Source organism: Phalacrocorax aristotelis, chromosome 20, assembly GCF_949628215.1.
Source record: "Phalacrocorax aristotelis chromosome 20, bGulAri2.1, whole genome shotgun sequence".
In the NCBI taxonomy this organism is placed as follows: Eukaryota; Metazoa; Chordata; class Aves; order Suliformes; family Phalacrocoracidae; genus Phalacrocorax; species Phalacrocorax aristotelis.
Window position 1 is genome coordinate 8776793 of NC_134295.1, and position 11001 is coordinate 8787793.

The 11001-nt window shown below is 44.9% G+C and overlaps 1 long non-coding RNA gene across 1 annotated transcript; it reads left to right on the top strand.

Moving 5' to 3' along the window:
* The first annotated feature begins 10140 nt into the window (after positions 1-10140).
* On the top strand, positions 10141-10981 carry LOC142066768 (uncharacterized). Its single transcript, XR_012663784.1, has 3 exons — positions 10141-10412; positions 10676-10770; positions 10901-10981. It is a non-coding gene; the product is annotated as an uncharacterized LOC142066768 (long non-coding RNA).
* Positions 10982-11001: the final 20 nt, after the last annotated feature.

The window sequence follows — 11001 nt, forward strand, 5'->3', positions numbered from 1 at the left end:
TTGTATGAAGTGTCTTAGAAGTATGAAATTGTATTAGCTTTCTTAAGAGCTACATAGTTTACATTTTACACTGTGTAGTCATGGTTAAGTTTTTAAATTTCTTTCCATGATCACTTCTTTCAACGTGCCTGCCCTTATTTTTTAATTCTTTCCTGTCTGTCATGGAACACATTGCTTTAAAGTTTTCTGTCTATATCTACTTTTATCCAGTTTGCTGTCTTCACACTATTTCTTGTCTTTCCTTAGAGCCCTCCCTTTATAAAGTTTCTGTCTATGTCTATCTGTTTAGTTCGTTTCCCCTATTTTTTAATTCTTTCCTCTCTTAATCCCCTGGCTTTTAGAATTTTATTTCTATGTCTACTTTTACCAAGCTCCCTATCCCTATTTTTTAATTCTTTCCTGTTTGTCATGTACCCTGTTGCCTTTTAAATTTTCTATGGCTACTTTTATCAGTTCACTGTCCCTATTTTTTACATTTTACTCATAATTCCTTTTGCTTTGAAATTTTGTTTCTACATGTACTTTTGTCTAGCTTTGTATTTAATTTTTTCCTGATTCCTAGGGCTTTTAAAAGTGTCTACTTTTACATAGTTTTCTGTCCCTATTTAATTTTTTCCCTCCTCTGCCTTGTGCCCTTTTGCTTTTTAAATTTTCTTTCTATGTCTATATTTACAAAGCTGTCTCTGGGATAACAACAGAAGACTGGCAAGGAGGATTATAAACACACTTGAGTAACCTACAGCTGGGATGTAAAAAAATGCATATATCACAGTAATTGTTGTTTAACCTTGTCTGCTTGAGAAGTAGAATATCTGTGTTTAGACAACATAGGCCTACGAAACACCTTATTGACTTGCTAGAAATTCTAGCTCTTCTATGGAGATAAAAGCACAGTGGTAAACTACACCTGCATGAATCCCTGATGAGCAGGTGGAACAGCAGGGTCATGCATCCTCCAGCATGGCCTATGCTCAGCAGTGCCTGCATCCCCACTTGTGTGCCTCTGCCCGGGTGGGACTTACAGCGTAAATGGTTTGTGCAACTGTGGACTACAAATTCATTCAAGGCGCTTGTTGCTTCTGGTGTCACCTGACAGGTGGGCAGCTGTTCTTGCATGTGGGTGTGGAAGGCAAGGGCACACTGCTACACGCAGAGATAACATGTTTTTCTGCCTGGGAAGCCCAATGGTGGAGGTGATGGTGCCAAGAAGAGAGAGTTGTGAATATGCTAAGGATGGCTGTGTGTCTCGCACAGACTAACATCTGTGCTGCATGCATGTGACCTGGTGTGGTGTTTCAGCATTACACATGGTACCTGCTGTGGTGCGTCCATCCTCACTGCAGCTCGCCTTTGTCGCCATGGGTGTCATTGGACGCACTGTCGGTCAAGGGGCCAGCAGGCACTGTCACCTGTCACTGCTCCTGTTAGCACAGCAGCAGCGGTCTGGTGCAGCCAGCAGTTTGATGCTGCAGTGTCTCCACTGCATGCACGTTTGTTCCCAACTCCAGGAGCCTGGGATTCCCAAAAAAAAGTGTTGGCAGAGCTGAAGTGCTAAATCCTGGAGCAACTGCGCAGGACCAAAGTGCTGTCTGACCTGTGGTCACATTGCAGCACTTCCATTGTTTCTCCTGGGATTTCCAACATCCCTGGTTTCTGCTATTTTAATTGCTACTGCTTATTATTTAAAAACATCTAGAATAAAGACTTAAATAACAGTAACTACAACAGTCTTTATGAGTAAATAATGCCCAGACTCTAGCTATTATGCAAAACTTCACAGACAGCAGTCATTCCCAAAGTATACTGTAAAATCACAAACAGCAAACTGTAAATAATAGAGTACTAATTGGAATTAATGTCTGTAGAAAACCAACTTTAGATAGTATTAACAAAATCACAGGCACTTGTCAATCCCACTTAGTAGTAAAGTGGCAATTAAAACATTAGAGTGCAAATAAAGGAAATATTTAGCAATGAGTCATGACTAAATTTAATCGTAGCTATTAATGAACTAGGCAGTCATTATTCCTAATCTCATTGCAATTAAATATAAATTTAGCAATCTTTTTAAGCAATAAATATAGAAAACAAGTTGCAAGTCATTAATAGCTAAATCATAAGCCATAATAGCTAAATAAATAGCTAAATACAACTATTATTAAACCAATGGCAGGCATTAATGACCCAATCAATCAGAAACAAAATAAGGAAGTATTAAAGCAACAGATACACAGGTTCTTTGGATTACTGGTGATAAGATTGCTGGTTATAAGACATACATAAATACCAAAGATATGAGTACACTGCTAGGCTACAAGTATGCTAAACAAATATGAAGTGACATTAATATGAAGCAAAGCAACTCTAATATGTTAGAGATTTAAAGTGACTCTGTAGAGGTTTCCAATCTTACCCAAAGGCATCCCGGTGCGGGGGGGAAGAGAGGCTTGGCCCATTGACTGGTCCCAGAAATCAGAGTGATATCTTCCCTAACACCCTCTTTCTCTTCACACATTTTATGCTATTTCTTATCTTTCAGGTGGAGCTTGAGTGACTCGAGTCATACATACCTTTGATGGGTGTAAAATTTTCTTGCTTTGCTTTTAAAGGTGTAGAAGTTGAAAGTGCATGCCCAGTGAGGGGTGGTTGCAACTTAAATGTGGGTAACTTTTGGGATGGAGGTGTGTTTTGTTGTTATAATGAGCAGAGTTCACCAAAAGGGCAGCATTTTGTCAAAAGTATGACAGACTGTTGGTCCAGGGTGGCAAATATGCAGCATACCAGCTCCATGGTACCTTGAGTTCCCATTTATCACAGAGCCTGGCTGCCTCAGCACCGCTCCACCCTCATAGGAGAAAACCATTTAAAAAGTGAGGGGGATGGTGGAAATAAAGAGGAAAATTCAAAAATAGGGACAGCAAACCAGAAGAGGTGCAGAAAGAAAATGTTGAAAGTGATGATGCTGAAGGGAAGACAAATACTTAATTTGCAAGTAGAAAACTTTAAAAGCTGAGAACTTGAGAGGAAAGATCTAAGAAATAGTAACAGTGAGTTAAAACACAGACATAGGCTGGAAATTTAACAAGAAAGAAGATATGATTAAAAAATAAGGACAGCAAATGGGGAAAAAGGTACACAGAAAGAAGACTTTAAAAGCAACAGGGATTAGGGAAATAAAGGAAAAATATTAAAATATAGGGACATGAATTAAAATGGTGATTTTTATTAAATATGTAATTATATATTAACATATTTTTATATTAAATGCAATAAATATAATAAAAATAATACAGTATTTTTATATAAATTAAAATATAATAAGCAGAATAATAAATAAAACCATAGTAAATATATAAAAGTATATTATAAAAATTTATTAAATTACATTTTAAAAAGTGCTGGCACTAAGGGAACCCCTGAAAAGTAAAAAATAAATGCAGTGAAGGGGATACAAGTAGACAGAGCTTTTTAAAAAGCAGTGCTGGGCCCTCTGGACCCCTCTTACTGACAGGCCTGGCCCATAGTGATGACATTTATTCCCCCACTTTCTTCTATGCTGTGAGCTTAAGGCAGATGACAAAATTTCCTGTTGCTCTTCCAGCTGCCTTTATACTCTCCAATGGCCACCCCTCCCCTTTCCCAGGTGACTGTGGGAGGGGCGGTGCGTGGGGTCTGGGGTATATGAGCCACAGCCTCTAACCAGGGAGCTTGTTTTGTTCCTGGCTTTTGCTGGTGTTGGTACTTTCTTGTTTCTTTGAGTGGCTGTGGCTTTTGAACTGCCTCAGTTCTTTGGGTAGGTGTGTTCTGATATTTACGGAAGCAAAGGTGTGTGTTTGGGGTAAGGATTTTAGAGCTTGGTAATGCTCGGCAGTATTAGTGCTAGAAAGTTCCCTTGTGTCCTGCTTGGTTTTTTTTCTTGTACGATTTTGTATTGGGTGTTTTGGGGCAGTAAGAGGGTTTGATAGTATGGTGTTCTGTTTGGTTTTTTCTTTGTAAGTGTGTCTTATTTTGCTGGAATTTCTGACTTCACAGAACATAGGGCAGACCTTGGAAGAGTAACAGCAGACACAGGGGCTTCAGGACTGAGAGTACAGGGCAGGAGCTATCAGGAAGGGGTGGGGTTCCTTCCCTGACAAGTCAGAAGAAGAGTAAGGGGGTTCTAAAGTTTTAGGACTGGGGGATGGCTGCAAAAGGGAGGTGGGTTCATTGGCCTTCCTTAGATGGGCGTTGCCATTGGATTTGGGTGTTGATGAGGTCTGTTCTGTTCTGGTGTCTCGGCAGCTGATGTGAGGTCGTGACAAAGTCATGAGAGACATAGCATAAACTGTTTGGGCCTCCCTGTTGCATCCCACGGGGCTGAATGTCAGACAAGTCTCATCTCAGGGTGCATGAAGTACATTAAGGTGCACTGAAATGTGGGGGATGAATTTGCAAGTAACAGCACTGTTTGACACATCCTTGAACTGAAGCAATGTGGCAGTAAAAAACAGACAGGAGCATGGGAAATGCCAAGAAGAATTTAAGTAAGCAAAAACAAATGAAGTAGCGCAAATAGAACAGCCTATTAGACTGTAGCATAAGGCATGTGCTTCGAGCTAGGTGATGAATAACAGAAATTGTTTGTGCGTGTGATCGCGTGAGGAATGTGTTGAAGATATATAAGCATTGGAAAGCTGACAATAAAGGTCTTCTGCAGAACATCTGTCAGGAGTCTGTGACATTCATGCCTGCACTGAAATGTATGCTCTGGAGCTCTGAGGTCTCTGCTCCTCTGTGCCTTTTGTGTACTTCATTCCCTGACTTAATTTTTGCATCTGTCCTTTCACAGTCCATCTGTGTGCCACAGCCATCATTACTTAGAGGCATTGACTAGTCACTTGTTTCCAGCGCAGGCTTGTGTTGCTGTCTTCCCCAGAACCTCTTGGAGAAGAGGCTGTGTGTTCTTTGTGCTCGTAACAATCTCTAGCTGGGGATCTGTCTTTCCTTGCAGTCGCAGGCATGCAGGCTTTTCTTATGATTACCTTTTTGCCTTTTTCCTTAAGTCTCCAATGAGGTTTGCTCCAGTAGCAGTGATAGCGGTGATGTTCTCTTGTTCTTGTCTACCTATTGTGTGCTTAGCACTAGTTTCTGCAGTCATAAAGTGTCCATTTTATATCTGTGAGTCACCGTGACACGATGCTTTGTTTTTTCACGGGCTGATTGCTGCTGCTGTAATTCCCTAAGGGGCTTTGTAGGGAGTTAGGATCAAGGGTCTGGTGCTTCTTTTGTGCTGGAACTCTTGTACTCGTGGCTTCATCTGTCAGGCAGTCTCAACTGCTGTGTGGTACAATCTCCTGTCTCTGATCTTTCTACCTGCTGATACTTTCTGGGTTTTGGTTAGAATTTTTTGGCAGGATTTTTTTTATTCATGCAGGTAAAGTCAGGTCTTCTTTTAACATACAGGTCCCTGTGGCTCTCATATATATTTTTTTTTTTTTCCCACCAGCATTCTCCATGACAGGAGGGGCAGAGAGGGGAGCAGAGCACTAGGGCATCAGGCTTCCTCCTGCCTTTGCAGGGCTGACCCCAAGGCAGTGTGGTACGTGGGTCGATGGCATGAGTATATATTTCATGGGTGCACTAATCCCTTTCAGAGGGTAAGGATTTTATTCTGTTTAGTGTAAACGTTGTTCTGTTTGGTGTATTTGTCAAAGATGTGAGTTTTGTGTGGGAGGAAGCCAGCTATCTGAATGGTTTTGGGATAAGGAGTTGTATATGTGTATGTAGGTCCTATCTTACCAGATGTTGTGAACTAGTTGTATCTGATTTTCCTAGTGACTCTTAGACTGGTTTGGGGCACCCTGATGGCAGGTGCTGTTGCTAAAGGGCAAAGCAGGGTCGTAGCAGAATTGTCTGTTTATGGGGATGGGCTTGGACTTCTGCTGCACAAACTTCTGTTACGTAGCAATTGGGATGACAGCTTCCTTTAGATTTCTTAACAAATGAAAGGATAATGGAGCATGTTATAAGAGCATACTGATTTCCTCTTCCTTTGGCAGTATGGACACCCAAGAGGCAGCCTGCATTCAAGGAACAGGACGAGGATATCTGTGTTAACTGTCAACAGAGGATGGAAGCTTCTTCTCAAGGTAAGGACATGAAGTAGAGTCACTATTTGTTGTGTTTTCTTCTCATCACAGGGGCAGGGAGGGGCTGCAAGATGCATAAATTTGAGATTTTATGGAAATTCCTACAGCGATAGCACTTAATGAAGAGAAATCCTTCCTTAATCGGAAAGAAAAGAGAGCAGAACAAAGGCACAGGCAGGCTAAAAGAAGAAATTTAAGAAGTGAGAGGTATTAGGGAGATCAGGAGAAACACTTAAGAAATTTGGGTCAACCAAATAAATCTTAAAAAAGGAAGGGACTACTAAAGGCAAAGTTATAACACACGGAGAGGCAATGTTCTAGAAGTAGGAGGAGAACTCTGGCAGCCAATAGGGTGAAGGAAATAAGGGGAAAATGAGAAAAGAGCAAGGGTAAACTAATGCGGAAAGGCAAGACGAAAATTTCCCAAGCAAGGGCACGAAGGCAAGGGAAGGTGTAATGAAAAAGGAAAGAGAGTGAATGGGGAAAAAGGTACAGAGGCAGAAGATTGAAATAGCGATGGGGATTTAGGCAAAGGAAAGGAAAACACGAAAAAACTAGGGACGGAGAATTAAAACCCTGATTTGATTAAATATTTGGGTATATATTTTTTAATATATGTAACAGTAATACATATACTACTGTAAACTATAATTCTATCTACATATTTTGATTACGTATCAATAAAAATATAAGAAAAATAATGACAAATCTTAGTGAAAATGTAAAACCATATCCTACATATTTATGAAATGGTAAATGGACAGACATTTTGGAAAGCGCTGGCACTGAGGGAAGACCTGCAAATTCACAAAAGCCCAGAGTGAAGAGGACAGAAATATAGCGAAGGGAATGAGAGTGGGCACAGGAAAGAACTGAATTCAGAAGTGAGAGGGGGATTACGGCAACGAAGAGGAAAATTTAAAAATAGGGCCAGCAACCCATGAGAGGTGGAGAAAGACAATTTGTAAAGCGATGGCGCTTAATACAGACAGATCCTTCTTTAATGTAAAAGGAAAGAGAGCAGCACAAAGGCGTGGGCAGGGTAGAAGAAGGAATTTCAGAAGTGAGAGGGATTAGGGAAATCAGGAGGAACAGTTAAGAAATTTGGGCCAGCCAAACTGGGAGGGTGCGGGGAGGGCACTGGGATCTCCTGGTGGGCACTGTGGGGGCACTGTGGGGGCACTGGCATGTACTGGGGTCCAAGCCGGGGTGGGGAGTGGTCCATACTGTAACTACTCTGCAGTTTTCGCTTAAGGCTTGATAGCGCAGCGTTAGCTGAGGGTGGCATTTCCCCCGCTGGCCCCTCCACGCCGACGGCGTTTCCCCTGCCGCCCGCTGTCCGTTCCCTGTAACTGTGACTCTTGTCCTGGCAGAACCTTTGCCAAAGCCACCTTTGTGCTCCACAGCACAAAGCAGTCTGTTTTCTGTCTCGAGTATGTTTCTTTTCGGTATCGGATACCCCAAAGCTGTGTACCGTTGGCTCAGGTCTCTCCTTGAACTTCTGCGAGAAGAGAGAGCCTTCATCTGTTCTTATCCATGTGTCTCCTGGGGTGTTTTTTTGTTGTCCTTTACAATTTAGTTTTGTCCCAGCTATTGAGGTGTTAATTTAGCTGCTTCGTACGGTTCCCGATACACTTGTGTATTTCAACATTTCTTTTCATGTTTTTTGTCCTTTGAGACTGATCCAGTTCTGTTAAGGGACTGAGCGAGAGAGCGCGTTGAGGTGACTCCGAATGGTTGATGGTTTTACAGTAAATGATTTACTTTATAACCAGAGATATTTTTTGAGAAGGGATTCTTAAAAAATATCATTCTGCTTTGCCATTCCGCTGGCATAGATGAGCCCCAGCCTTTTTTTGGGAGGCTCATTCTGCTCCTGGGCTTCTCTGGTACTGTTCCTTGAGTTGGTTGCAGGTTTTGAGCTGTCTAAGCTCTTTGGGTAGGTGTGCTTTGACATTTAGAGAGGGGGAGGTTTCTGGCTGAGGTAAGAGATTAAGGAGCAGTCAAAGTTGAGCAGCAGATATATATTAGAAAGTACACTTGTACGAGCTTTTGTTTTTCCTTGGGTCAGTAAGTTTGTGTTGGGTGTTCAGGGGTAGCAAGATGGTCTAATAGTGTGTTTTGGATTATTTGGTTTTGTGGGGGTGTTATGGTTTTGTCTGGGTTATTTTGTTTGTGGTTTGTTGTTTTTTTGTGTGTGGTAGGTTTTTTTGTTTGGTTGTTTTGTTTTCCAGGAATTTTATGACTTGACCAAAGGTAGCTTATATTTTTTCCACCGGTTTTGCCTGTGTGTTGTGCAAGTTGTTGACGTTATCTCTCAATAGGACTGATGGCGAGATGCTGCGGTAGGGGTTAGGGTGAGCGTGTTGTACGCGTCTGTATATGGAGCTCTAGCCTTCCTTCAGAAAGCAGCAGGGACGTAACGCATAGTGTGTGTCGGGTTACGGAACTGCTCGTCGCCATTCCCGATCGCCCGCAGAGTACCACGTTGTCCCGAGAACCTTTGCAGCTTGCGGCAGGTCCCTCGTAGATTATAAGCATCAGGGCTTCCGTTATTTTGTGGGCCTGTAGAGAGCACGGAGTCTGCGGGAAGCCAGAAGGTGGGAGGTGCTCGCAGAACACGGGGCAGAGGTGGGAAGGGCAGCTCCCGAGGAGCGGCTGACAGAGGGGCTTTAGGGGTGCAAATACAGGGCAGGAGCTGTCGGGAGGGAGTGAGGTTCCTTCCCTGACAGTTCAGGAGGAGAGGAGGGGTTTTTGAAGTCTTGGTACCGGGGGATGGTTGGGAAAGGGGTGTTTTAGTGTTAGCTAATGGTCGCGTTCTGTGTGCAAGCAGCCTCCGGTAGCCCAGTCTCCTTCCCCGTATGTGTCAGCGCGGCCACTCGAGCGTGCTGTCTGCCGAGAGGTTCTCCACGCAGCTGTTCATGGAGTCGCTCAGGAGTGAGTTACCTACAAAGGGAGAGTGTGTCACTACACCAGCCACACCCGTTAGCTTCCCGTACTGCTTTTGGCGTTTGGCCTATCGGTGTCCGCCTGTGCTTGAGTCATCTGACACGAACTGTAATTTTTGTGTGTTGCGTGGTTTGACTTTTTCTTGCAGTTCAAGTAATAGGTCTAGGGTTAAGCAGGACAGTCGAGCGAGGCGTGACGGCAAAGGCGAGCAGATGGCGTCGTGTGCTGTGACGGGGCGGGCTGTGAGGCCACTCGTCTGGGATTTCTGCCTTTGGGGTCTCTGTGTTGCCGAACAAGTCAGTCAAAAGGATTTGTTAGTTTGTTTTGCGTGGTGAGCTCTTGCTTTTGGAAAGCAGTGTCTAATATCTGTGTGCCTCTCTGTATTTCCCCAGAAGTGGGCCTGGCATTGAAGGTGACGGTTCCCCAGCCATTGGGGACGGACCGAGTATGTGAGCAGGCGCCTGACGTGGCCACTGACCCGGGAGGCACGGATCGGGAGGTGAGGGAGGCGTGTTGGCATGGTAGGGGAAAGGATGAGTCTGGAATGTGGCTGTTGGTGGAGATGTATGGCAGGGAGCCGGACACAGGAGGGAGGGGGCGAACAGAGCATCGTGAGAAGGTAGGTCAGCACGTGACAACGGAGGGGTCGTGCAGTGCGAGCACCTATGTGACTAGTTAATGAAGGGACTCACAAAACTATATGCAAAGCGGGATGTCTGCCCCGAGCTCATCGGGCAAGGTGAGTGATGAACAGGAAACCATACAAGCGGTTATTTTTATACTTTATTTGTCTGCCAGGGCAGAGAAAGACCCCAAAGCCCCTGAGTCTGGGTCTGCAGTGGGGGGTGAAAAACCCCAAACAGACAAAACACCCAAATAGTTTTGGGGGAAAGAAAACGATTTGGGGCTCTTGGGAAAGCCCACTCCTGCTGGATTTGTGCAGCTGGAAAGGAGGAAAAAAAAAGGTGGTGGTGGGGGAACCCCGCTAACCATTCTCATGCGCAAAACCAGGAGCAAAGATCACCGGTTTCTGTGTTGTGGAAAGGGCCAAAGAGACCCAGAAGTGAACCGTTTGGAAAAGCAATCCCAACTTTGACCTTATGGAAAAGCAAAAAAAGCCAAAGGAACGAACCCCAAAAAACCCCAACAACAAAAAAAGCCAAGCCATCCAAACAGAAATCACCAACACCAAATGACCGCCCCAAAAACCCCAATTGGGGAAAATTTGGGGTGAAACACCGGCAGTTTGAGGGGCATTGCTGGGGCTTATCTGGAATGGATTCTCCGGAGTGGGTCAGTTATCTGGAGCGGATCATCTGCTGCAGGTTAGCCCAGGTGAGTTGCCCGTTGTGGATTATCCTGGGGGGACCCCCTGGTGTCAGTCATCCCCATGCATGTTCCCCGTGGCGTGTCTGCCCAGACATGCCCCTGTCCAGCAGTGTCCGCCTCCTCCCCCGCCCTCCCTCTGTGTGTGTCTGTGCCCTCCCGAACGCTTTCCCCTGAAATGGCCCCCCCGCATGACCTTTTTTTTCCCCGGTGACGTCCTCCCTCTCCCTGGCCTCCTGTTCTGTGCTCGCTGAAGCCTTGTGCTTACGCAGGATGAGCAGAGCAGGGTCCTGGCAGTGCAGAGGCGAGGCGAGGCGCTGCCAAGCCAATGAAGCCCAAGGCTCAGCAGTGCACAACTCCTTTGCAGGTCAGCCACTGGCACCTGGTCTGCCTGGCTGCCCTGTGCCCTGACGCACAGCTGCCCCCTCACCCCAGGCAGCCTGCCTTCAGAAGGGCAGCTGTGTTCCCCTGATGGATTTTCTTCTTTAACCCTCTAGGACCTGTTGACTTGCTGCTCTCCCTGTCACAGCCCTGATGCCGCAGGCCTACAGCAACTGATGGGGCTCACTCCGGGGGGGTGGGGGGTGGGAAAGGGGAC